Raw genomic sequence first — 11,533 nt, 5'->3', positions numbered from 1 at the left:
GTGGTCGGAAATTCGCGTGCACCGACATCGATACGAGTGCAAGCAACGCGCTCTTCGAGGGCTAAGAGGGCAGCTATACATCTCTTTAAAGGAGGAGGCACGCCGTGCCCGAAGGAAGACGTAGAAGCCGAGCAAAGTTTGCCGTTTACTAGACAGATGATGTCGCCGCAAGCAAATGCGAAAACGCCGTGAAAACGAGTAAGGGGCGTCTTCGAGGCAGACGAACATTTGTCACGTGAAATGACTGCATCGTAAGCCATATCGCTTCTTGCAACTCTGAAATTTTCATGTATTCGTCCTTTAGCAGTCTCATCGGCGCTAAAAAATGAAAATTGGTAGGCGCCAATCGTAGCTATGGTTTGATGCTTCCTGAAAATTCTTCTAAGAAGGCATGCAGTCGCCATGTTAGTAGCAATACCGCGGATTATTATTCCTCAGTATGTTTTAAGCACGAATCGTACAAAAGTAGGACAAGTCTGACAAATCTACGTCCATATCTGCAAGTTATGCAGCGCCGATAACCAAATGTTTTCTTCCTTTTCTTCTTCTTCTTCTTTCTTTCTTTCGTTTTTTTTTTTTTTACTACGTGCTTAGTTCGTGCACCTTTGTGTGACACAGAGGAGTTTATCATGAGGTCGTTCCCTCGATTTCTGCAACAGCTTGAAGAGCATAGAATTTCACCACTGATACCACTGATATCCCTGTTTGCCACCTTTGGAGCAAAGTGAAGAAAGAGTGACGTCATAATGATAGCAGTTGACTCCTTGAAACTATCGGTCTAGGAAATCTGCGCAGGTATGCAGACACACGTACGAGCAATGCTTCTTTGGCTAAGTTTCTTCCACTACGCGGTATATAGAACCTTGGTGCGAAGGCTCAGAAGCATTAGTTTTCGGCGCGTAAACATATGTGTCATCAAGAGCCTTTAGTTTTCACCATGAATCCTTCATCGTGTGATTCGTGTTTCTGAATGTTTAATCCTCGCTAACAATATTGTCACATATTTTCCAGGGGTCAAAATAGTGGAAACCGTTAACCTGTGACGCTAAAGCCATATGGCCTTGAGTATTACTGTGGAACAAAAGCAAAGCAACCGCTCCCAATATCTGCGGCCCTTGTCCACAGGCAACTCCGCAATGTTGATACACGCTTAAGAATAACGCACACGTCCTCGCGGACACCGTCAGTTTACCGTGTAATATGGGGGTTCATCATCCTTCCTTAACGGCTTCTATGCATGCGTAGCTCCCTCTGCCCTATCCTCAGTGGGAGATGAGGACGAGAATAAGCCGGAGCGGTTTATTCTATATTATTCTAGCTTATATTATCTTTGTTAATTAGTTCAAGCCTCCATCTTGCTGCGAAACCTTCCTTTGTTTTCGACACAAGACCTAGGTTGCTTCGAAGGCAGTTATCGCTCATGCCTAGACAAGCTGCTCAAGTTTTGCAATGACCCCTTATCAATTAGGTCAAGTAAATTAAATGCTGGCTACTTCAATTAAATTAAATGATTATTTTTTGAAAATGAAGAGAAATATATACTTATGAGTAGCATTAAACAACGCCCATCAATATACAGAGATCACCATTCGCCTAAAGTTCTCCGTTCCCTCTCAAGCTCTGTATGTGCTCTCTCAGCAACTTCTATCCAGCCCTGCCCTCTTTAATTACGCAGGTAAAGCATGGTCGTTAACGGCATTCTACTTTGGGGCGTGTCCTAAGCCGCAGAGAGCGATAATGTTACTTTCTGGCATGCTTCCCTTATCCCTCCTTCTTACACCCTCACAGAGCCGCGAAAGTCACGTACAGTTTAAGTTAACAGCACTCTAGGGAGCACTTTGGCCCAGAAACCGTCCCAGGGCAGTACTTTCCATTTCAAAACGAATTAAAAGAAAAGCACGTCGCTTGCCTCCACTCCACCACCGCCACCAACGAGCCGCACGCTTCGGCGTACGTAACAAAACAAAAAGCCCGGACATGACTAGTATAGGAAAAGTAGCTGTTACACTTCTCCTAAAGCGCCCACAAAAATTGGCAGTGGCTCAGCTCGGCTGTGCCAGGATATATGTAGCGAAAGCTAAGGCGTAGCATGGTTAGCCTTGGTTAATCTTGACTGTAAGGCCAGGTTAGTCTGGTTGTCTAGCTATGTTGCGGCGTTTAGCCAGTCATTCGGCGCGCTATTAGTCTGTTTCCTGGGCGATTCGTTTCCTCTTCATCTCGTTCCAATGCACATTCCAGGCCTCCTCCTGCTTATCAGAATTGTGCCGTCTATACTGCCGCCTCAACTGTGGTTGCGGCGCACGCGAGCTCTTCTTTTCAATCCTCCATGTTATCAGGCATGCGACGCAGCTGGCGAAGCGAGCGGAGGCGAGCGCAACGACGAGGAACGTGGTGTGACGTCATACCAAACGGCGGTTGCGGAAAGGCGCCGCGCCGCGCAGCGGCGGAACATCTGTGGCTCGGTGCTACTAGTGGAGCATGCGCAGTAGTGACTAGGGAGCGAGAGAGAGAAAGAAATATCCGCGACGAGGCACGCGTTGTGACATCATGTACCTCCTCGAAGCACCGCCACGGCGAAATCGCAAGCTCGAGACCAGTAAAGCTTTCGCTTAAGATTTCTGGTAGTTTCGTACATATACACGCGCATAGCTCAAGAAGCGCTGTTCGTGTTAGTGGCATCGTTTGTGCCATTCAGTGGCGTGTTGACCGTATACCAGGTGCCCCAGCTAACGTTAGCCGGAGTTTAGTAATGTGCAAATGCCACGTATCTGGACAGAACCAAGCTAATGTTGTTTGCCGTCGCTTGGAGACACTCAAATTATTTTTGAATTATCCTAATTACATAATTAGTCTTAATTAATTATTCAACTTCTCATATATTAAAATTAGGTGAAAAGTGTCAATGAGAAAATTGTAGAGCGCAACATGAAAAACTCCAGATACAGCTTTCTGTTGCTCAATACGTGCTACATAAAAGTTTTTTTCCGAGCGTGAAAGAATCCCGCAATAGCAGGCGAAGTGCCTCGAGCGGCCGGTCGCACGGCAATTTTGCCTGCTGTCAGATGAGAACAAGCTCGAGTTGCTTTGCCCGCCGCTTTGAGGTGCATGTGCTATTATGGCGATGTGCGAACAATGAAAGAAGTGGACTGGAATGGGTCTACACAGCCGGGCGTATCGAATCACGCCGTTCTCAGTAAATATGAGGAACACTTTGTGGCGCATGACCAAAGTACTCTAAACTACGCGTAGTATGTTTTCCAGTGAAAGAAAGCCTTCCTAGCTTATTTTCTCCGCTGAAGCTATAGCAAATCCATATATAACGCAAACATTAAAAAGGAAAGTCCACTTAATCTTTCATCACAGGCGAGTGTAGGTACTTCGAATTACCTGATATATCAAACTATTTTTAGTTCACAGGCCTATTCGTTATAGCCGGGTTCGACTGTACATTATTACCGGTCACAATTTATGGATTTTGCTATATCATGCGAAGTGCGGGCCTGTCGCTGCGGTATTTGTCATGCCCATTTCGAAAGAGAGGTATGGATACACCAGTATCAACAATGATTGAACCTCGTAGCAATAATATAAAACGGTATCAGCCTAAAAAAGAAAACAGATAGAAAAACAGACATCAGAACAATCGAAACGATCCGAACCTCAGAAATTTAATAAATGGGCGATGTAAGCAGTTGCGTATATTAAATATACGACGCGTATTTGCCGTTTAAGTCACTAAATAACTTCAGTCGTACACTGACATTATTGCCCACTGTACAGCTCTCGTTCTAATTGAACAGGAATTAATTTCTAGATCCGTTCCTGACTTAATTCGTGATTTCACTCTTTCGGCAAATCACTGTCACTGAGTCGCGAAAGCTGATGTTCGTGCTGGAAAAGACGGTAGAGCCTTACGCAGTAAACAAATTTGGTGTAGTGGAACCACCCGCTGTTCGTTGCCGAAAGATATAGCTAAAGAAAAACAGCGATGAAATACGAACAAATACGAAATCGCTAAAGCATGGATACCGAAGCAAACGCGGTGTAGAGGTATAAGGGTAGGAGTAAGGCCGGAGGGTAAAGTCAACAACAGTGGAACTGATAACGAGGTTGGCTTAAGGAGACCAGCCCATTACCGACTCCTGCGACGGCTACTAACCGCGTAATCTCACTGGCGGAAATGTTCAGCAGACCGCGCCAAGAATCGATCCACGCCGATGCTTTGTTGCCTGTCAGCACCGCCAGCGCAAACCGGGTCGTGCTGCGTTTCGCGTGTCACCGTATAACTGCACACACAGTTTACTTCCTCATAGCATCCAGTGATACCAATTATGGATTTTCTCACTTTCCCTCTTAGCAGGTCACCGTCTCAGTCAGTTGCTGAAGTGAACGAACACGCTTTCTCTCCACAGCACAAGCTCAGCGCCGAGAATAAACACGTTAGGAGCAAGAAATACGATAAAGGAAGCATCCTGTCTCGAACTCCGTCGCTTTCAATGACGAGTCGAAAGCAGGTCTACACTGTATTCAGTGAAATTCACCTTATCGTTTCAAGAAGTATAGCTGTCCTTAATGTCACGTTTTTCGGGTGGCTCAACTATGTCATTGCGTCAAAATATCCGTGAACAAGAGCCCTTAAATTTCGAAGTCTGCGTTTATCCAGTATTGAAACCATAACCAATTCATTTCGAGAAAAAACGCCTTCAACTGTGTTTGCCGCATAGGTTTCTTACAGCGGTATCTTGTTGCAGGATCTTGACTCAAGTTCTTCTCCAGTATTCGTTCGTGCGAAACCGGTAACACAACCTTCAGAGACAGTCAAGTGCGCTGCCCCACGGCTTCAGCAGTGCGTCTGAATTTATTCCAGAAAACCCATACTTCAACACTTCACTCCTAGATTCGAAAACCGCTGAAGTCCATGTTTGTGGGTTCAGTATTGGCTTCGACAACCACTCCCGGTGGTCTTCTATATACCATCGACCTTGCTGTGGCGACACGCGTGTCTATAGGACATTAAATGCACCACGTGCCGCAAGCCTATTTCCATGCACCTACTTTACTCGCCAAACTTTCTGCCTCTAAACTGACCTGTATTCAATCCTGATCATTATGCACACCAACCTGGTGTGGAATTCTTCATTGTATCCTGATCAGGTAGATTCTAAGAGATCTCCGTTGAGTTCCTGGCTACGGCGCCTCCTTATATAAACGTGTTTTGTAGACTCAGCTTGAATATTGATATGAATAAACCGACTCTGGTTCTAAAGCATCGCATGAACGATTCTATTGCATCTGCAACCGTTCGCGACATTTTGAAGTCGCAGGTTGCGGTGTACAACCTTTGATAGCCAATATGTTCGCTATAGCAGTCACCGACACGAGATGTCTTTGTATGTGATATAGTTTCTCAGTTCGCGACCGTCATGCGGAAATTGCTGCTCTTCCACCAAATGGCTGCAGCTACGAACACATCAGGCGTACCTGATGTCGGTATTGCCGCAACTGCGGCCACGCGTGTTCAATGAGCTGACTTTTCCCGGCTGGTTGAGGCGCCGACCAGATGGGGAACATTGATGACAAGCAAGTTACCATGTCGAGGGCGGCATTCTGAATGGCAAAGGCGTGTAACGTCTCACGCGTGTGTCATTACCGACCGGGAAGGTGGGGCCCCGGTCGCCTAATGGTCAGAAACTGGGAGTCTATGCAACATGCGATGCCCCAATGGTTCTTTGTGTAGGTGTGTGTGCCATTTAGTACAGCGGATGTCACGTTAATTGTAGTCCCGGCGTTAAGTGCCGGGAAGATACAGTTGCCGGCTTTGTTGTGGCAACAAGGTGTATGCTGTGGCCTGTTGAAACCTGCCGAAAGCCCTTTCAAAATACTTACCCTACATTATGTAAGTTACGTCTTTTTCTTTTGGCTTGTTTGTCCGAAGGGCTTGCAACAGTCTGGCATATTAGCTCCGCTCTTCTACCCGAAATCAAGTCAAACATAAATATTACGCATAACTAGCCTGACTTTCACGCCTTTTTAAACCCGCCGTGGTTGCTCAGTGGCTATGGTGTTGGGCTGCTGAGCACGAAGTCGCGGGATCGAATCCCGGCCACGGCGGCCGCATTTCGATGGGGGCGAAATGCGAAAACACCCGTGTGCTTAGATTTAGGTGCACGTTAAAGAACCCCAGGTGGTCAAAATTTCCGGAGTCCTCCACTACGGCGTGCCTCATAATCAGAAAGTGGTTTTGGCACGTAAAACCCCAAATATTATTATTACGCCTTTTTAAACAGACTCTGTTTAAAACTTAACTGCGTCATATTTGACATAGCAAGTGACCGCAAAAACATACACACAACTAGAAAGGAATGAAATGGACTATATAGCTGCCCGCGCAACGTTGACTGCCTTCTGTTACCTTTGCTTTTTCTTTCTTCGTTGCCTGTAGTCGTGCCTGCGTACCTCTGTTTCCTGAATATCGCGCGTACCTTAGTGTGGTACATTTTTTGTAAAAGTAAAGCTGGCTCATGTACTCCTGGTCTACGGCTGCTTAAAACTCCGCAGTTATTATTATTATTAATCTTTCTTTTTTACTTAGATGAGTCTTTGTCATGGCCACATAAGTTTTTCGTGATGTTTCATATAGCGGAACGGGTGATGGGCAACAAAGGGACTCAAATAAATCCTTACAAAAAAAAGAACGGGCCCTGCTCATATCCACTGTGGAATGAAACCGGTTTTACGTTTCTTTGACTTTCTTAACATCCTCTCTTCCGGTTTCAGTTATTTATTATTATTTTGTCTTAGCGCGAATGCGCATTTGCAAGACTGCATACATGCAGTACCGTACAAATACGTGAATCGGCAAGTCGAATCTCCAGTTGTGCATTTGTGAATCTACGCGTGTCGGTAGATATTCACTTGTACACAAGCGTGAAACTCTCGATGCGCATAATCTACAAGAATGTTCCTGCGAATGTACAACAATGTGCATGCATGCACACATTTCAGTCCAACTCCCCATTTCCAGTTTGCATTAAGGACTTCTACAGCCGGAAAAATCGTCGCGAAGATTTGGGATGGCCTTATAGCGTACGTTTCAAGCGGGCCCCAATTTCCTACAGCGTCATTCGCAGACTGGCCGTCATTTCAAGGTTCTTCTCGCAGTCTGCGGGTCGATGGCGTTGACGCGGAATCGGTGCACTTGGAATATAGGAACGAAGCGAAAGGGAAGTTGGTGTTCTGCGCCCGATAAATCGATGGAGGCCCATTTCGTCCCACCACTGCTCGTTCACGGTGAACAATAGCGCTGCCCTTGATGAGGAGGACCCTTCTCTTTTCTTTAGAGTGCGGCATACTTTGCGGATGCGCCTTTGTAGAATTTTTCGCCTAGAGACGCGCGACTCAGCTCACTGTCGCCCCATACTCTTCTGAATCAAGGGTCTCTACCGAGGTTTTAATGCACGGAAAGAATGAAGACGCCACTCTCAATAAAACCCCGCTTCTCATTTTCCCCACGTGTTCCTTTTACTTTTATTTTGACCTTTAGAAAGACAAAATGTCTCAATAGGCGTCGTCAGCTGAGTTTTGCACCAGATAATGGGTGGTATCGCAGTTCTCGAAGAAATAAATAGGCCGAAGAAGGGCACCATCCCTATTCAATCCACAAAGCTTACACTGTTATGGCTGCAGCCTACCCGTCCGGATATTTGTATCTCTCTGCAATTTATATCCCGTCCGCATGTTTCGTATACGACAACAACGATTACGATACGACGAACAACACGATAGTACGACGACGACTACAGTCCAACTCACGAATCGCTGACCACGAATTGGGTCCTGGGTGGAGAGTCTAGTATAATGCTGTGACCTCCGTTATTGCGCTGTTTCTACTATGACTGCGCGATTCTCATGTCTCTTAAGATCAGCGCCGCACATCTTTCGAGCTGGAAACAAGGGCGCAACAGCTTACAGATGTATGTATGTATGTATGTATGTATGTATGTATGTATGTATGTATGTATGTATGTATGTATGTATGTATGTATGTATGTATGTATGTATGTATGTATGTATGTATGTATGTATGTATGTATGTATGTATGTATGTATGTATGTATGTATGTATGTATGTATGTATGTATGTATCGTACTGCATCGTATTTGAAAACGGGCGCCCATTTGGTGCGACCGGGATTCTGCAGGTGCCACAGGTCTATATTGCCTTGCTGACCGCCCACTGCTATAGCATACATTATTTTAATGATTCTAAGCTAGTATACCTGCAGACGCCGCAAGACCTGGTAGTCGAATACGTGTTGCAGACTCCGTGGAGCCTGTAAGCAATAATACAATTGCAGATGCCGATAAAAGGCAAAAACAAGAAATAATATAGCGAAATATCGAGAAACGCTGCATAGGCTCCAAGTAAAGCCTCGCACATTATTATAGCGACACCAAAAGGCGGGTTGTCATTTGACGATTTTGATGCTTGCAGACAGTTGGGCAATCTTGTTTCGGATCGACCAATTCTGATCGTGCAGCGTATGGCAGCGGGTTTCCTTCTGCACTTGGTGTCTTCTTCCGGAAGCTTCAGCTGGCTGGTCGGCTTAGAAGTCACCGCCATCGGGCACATAGGTAAAGGACGTATTTGGCGAGGGTGATTAAGATGTCCCTGTATATTTCCTCTATGTTCATCCGTGGCTTGGTGCAATAAGTGGCGGGTCTCTCAGGTGTCACATAACGATGGTGGCACGTTCTGTGCACGGGAGTCTCAGCATGATCGTCGCTAGAGGTGTCCGCGGGGTCTGTATCCGTGTGATCCCCAAAGCCACTTAAATAACCAACGGTATTCACGGTCCCGAATTTCGTTCGGCTGTAGACTGCATGCCTACCAAAAATGGTTCGAATGTAGGCGCCTACGGATACATAACTGAGAAGCTGTACTTGCGCAGGTACAATCCCTTGACGAAACCGCTCGCAGTTTGTTTGTTTTTTAAGCGAAGCTTTCTTTCTTCTCCCGACCTTCCGGGCACTGCTGCGATGGTCTTGCCGCGCGCGCCACTGGGTTTCTTGCAACACCACCAGATGGCGCTCGCCTCCGCGCATCCCGTACTTGATGAGAAAAAGAGCATGAAAGAGACCCAAGTGGAAAAGGAGCTGGTGCTGACAAATTTAAACTGGAAGAAAGCAGAAGAGAAAATTCCTGAGCGCACAGCCACAGGGCTAGCTAGACGAGGTCTACTTAAGAGGAAAAAACGAAATCAGGAAAGAAACCATTTATGATAACTCAAAGGGAAGCTCATTACTTTTCGAATCGAGATCTGGATGCCTTAGAACACGCACCTATAAAGCGAGATATAAGAAGAACGAAGAAGCATGTGCTTGCTGCGGTAAAGCTAGGGAAACTACGGAGCATGTTTTATTAGAACGTGGAGACGTCTACCCAGCGGTCGATTTAGGCATCACTGGCCTCTTTGAAGCCCTTGGGTTCAGAGGGAGCAGTGGTAAAGCAAACATGTCCGCAATAGACATTAGTAAGAGGCGACTGGAGGATTGGTGGAAGAAAAGTAGGGAAGCGACAAAAGACGGAGACGTACAAAAGCACAGTTCGCAATAGGGGATCTGAAAATTTGGGCGTGGTAGTTGAGAATGTTTTTTTTTTTTTCATTGTTTAACCTAGGTAGGATATTAGGCAGTATAGTAGCAAGAGCTTGGCGCAACCCACCACCCCGTTCCAAAGGGGACGCTCATAATATCCATCCAATCATCCATCCATTCCGACCGGCGCCGCCGCGGGTTGGAATGCGTAGTTTATGCGTACGGCACGTGCTGTGCTTGCTTTTCTATGCGACAAAAATTCTGGTGCAGGGCTGTGGAGGACGGGTGCTGGGTTGTGATAGTGTAGACATTACAATCGTCCATAGCATAAAGAGAGCGCTTGGAGCTGGCGTCTCAACAGCGTGCTGGCCACGTATGCAGAAGGAGCGCGTAAACAGGCGCCGGAAAAATGGCTTCAAAGTGTGCATTCAGCGCCGAGGACACCCAGGCCCGAAAGAAGCCGATGAAGATAGCTATAGCGGCTTGTTAGTGCGGCATATCTTATTTTGTTGTAGCGCAAGCTGAACAAGGACAACAGAAAGGCACATATGACACACGTAGCGCAGTGTGCCATATGTGCCTTTCTGTTGTCCTTGTTCAGCTTGCGCTACAACAAAATAAGATATGCCGAAAGAAGCGTCGCGCGGAACAGGAGCGTCTTCGATACGCAGCGAAACGTGGTGCAGACCGCGCATGCATCGATACAATGTATACATACAATTTTATAAAATTAACTGAATTACGTAGAGCCCCATAATTCAATCAAAGCTCAACACTTCTGCCACAATGCGACGTGCCATGTGAGGCAATGATAATGCTACACTCCTATAGAGATTATGAACAACGACGCCTCAAGCAAACACGTCTCCCTGTGTGTTCTGTGGACTACGCAGGCAAACAGCAGTGGTGCACGCAAGGTCACGTTTAACATCAACTCACCACTCTCGTGTTAGACTAAACGCTGAAGAAATTACAGATTCGCCGCCAACATCACCGCTAATTATCATCAATCAAGGCAAACAGCATACAAAGCTTCTCTTACATCGATTCCCACAGTGTGTGGGAACCGCATATTTTTTGTCTCCTTTCGATACCCGCATGCCAACTGCGATTGATCCTGGATGAGAAATACGTGCTAGTCGGATCGAAACATTCTATTCGGGGCACTTTACAGCTCGCTTTCCGAGAGGCACGGTTCTCGAGAAGCACGCCTGCAACCCACGTATCTTCTTGTAGTCTTCACTGCCAGATAATTACTCGAAGTAAACGTCACGAAAAGTACGCTGCTCTTAACCGCAGATGTACAGCGTATGCTTCGGCTGCTTGTGAGTAGTATTACTGGTCGTGGTCACATTCCGCGTCTCCGTTTTTTTTTTTTTTTTACTTTCAGAAAAACGAGTACAACATGTTACAACAGTCAACTTCGCGAATATCTAACTGTCAGGAGTTTACGACGGCTTTCGCTGAAGAAGAAAAAATAGATGCAGAACAGCAGAACAGTAGATCTTCGAGCACACACACTTCGTCACGTTTCGGCAGAAGCGGCAACCATGAAGGTCCTCCCGTTCAAATTAACACAAACGTGTGAAACCGAGAACGAGCGCGTTTATGTAGCATGAGTCATCGGCGTATAAGCGCATTCATACTGCCGAGCTCCAAGGACGCCCGATTGTATATATAAGTGGGTCAAATGAAAACACAACACCCAGAGTCCTGGTCACCTAATTGTATAATATCTTCTGACCTGTATAATGTTGAGTATCATTATGAGGAAGTGATGATAGTGCCCTCTTTTGTTTTTATGTTGTTGTTTCTTTTTTTTTCCTTTTTGTTTGAGACATCACACTATAAGATGTGAATTTAGCCAGTAAGGCAAATGTTACATGTGGGCACTGTTCCGTTTTCATTTGGTTCACCCCCTGGTGCGTTACCACGG

Source organism: Dermacentor albipictus, chromosome 3 (genome assembly GCF_038994185.2).
Source record: "Dermacentor albipictus isolate Rhodes 1998 colony chromosome 3, USDA_Dalb.pri_finalv2, whole genome shotgun sequence".
Lineage (NCBI taxonomy): Eukaryota > Metazoa > Arthropoda > Arachnida > Ixodida > Ixodidae > Dermacentor > Dermacentor albipictus.
The sequence above is the reverse complement of the archived record's forward strand: the minus strand, read 5'-3'. Positions refer to the sequence as shown.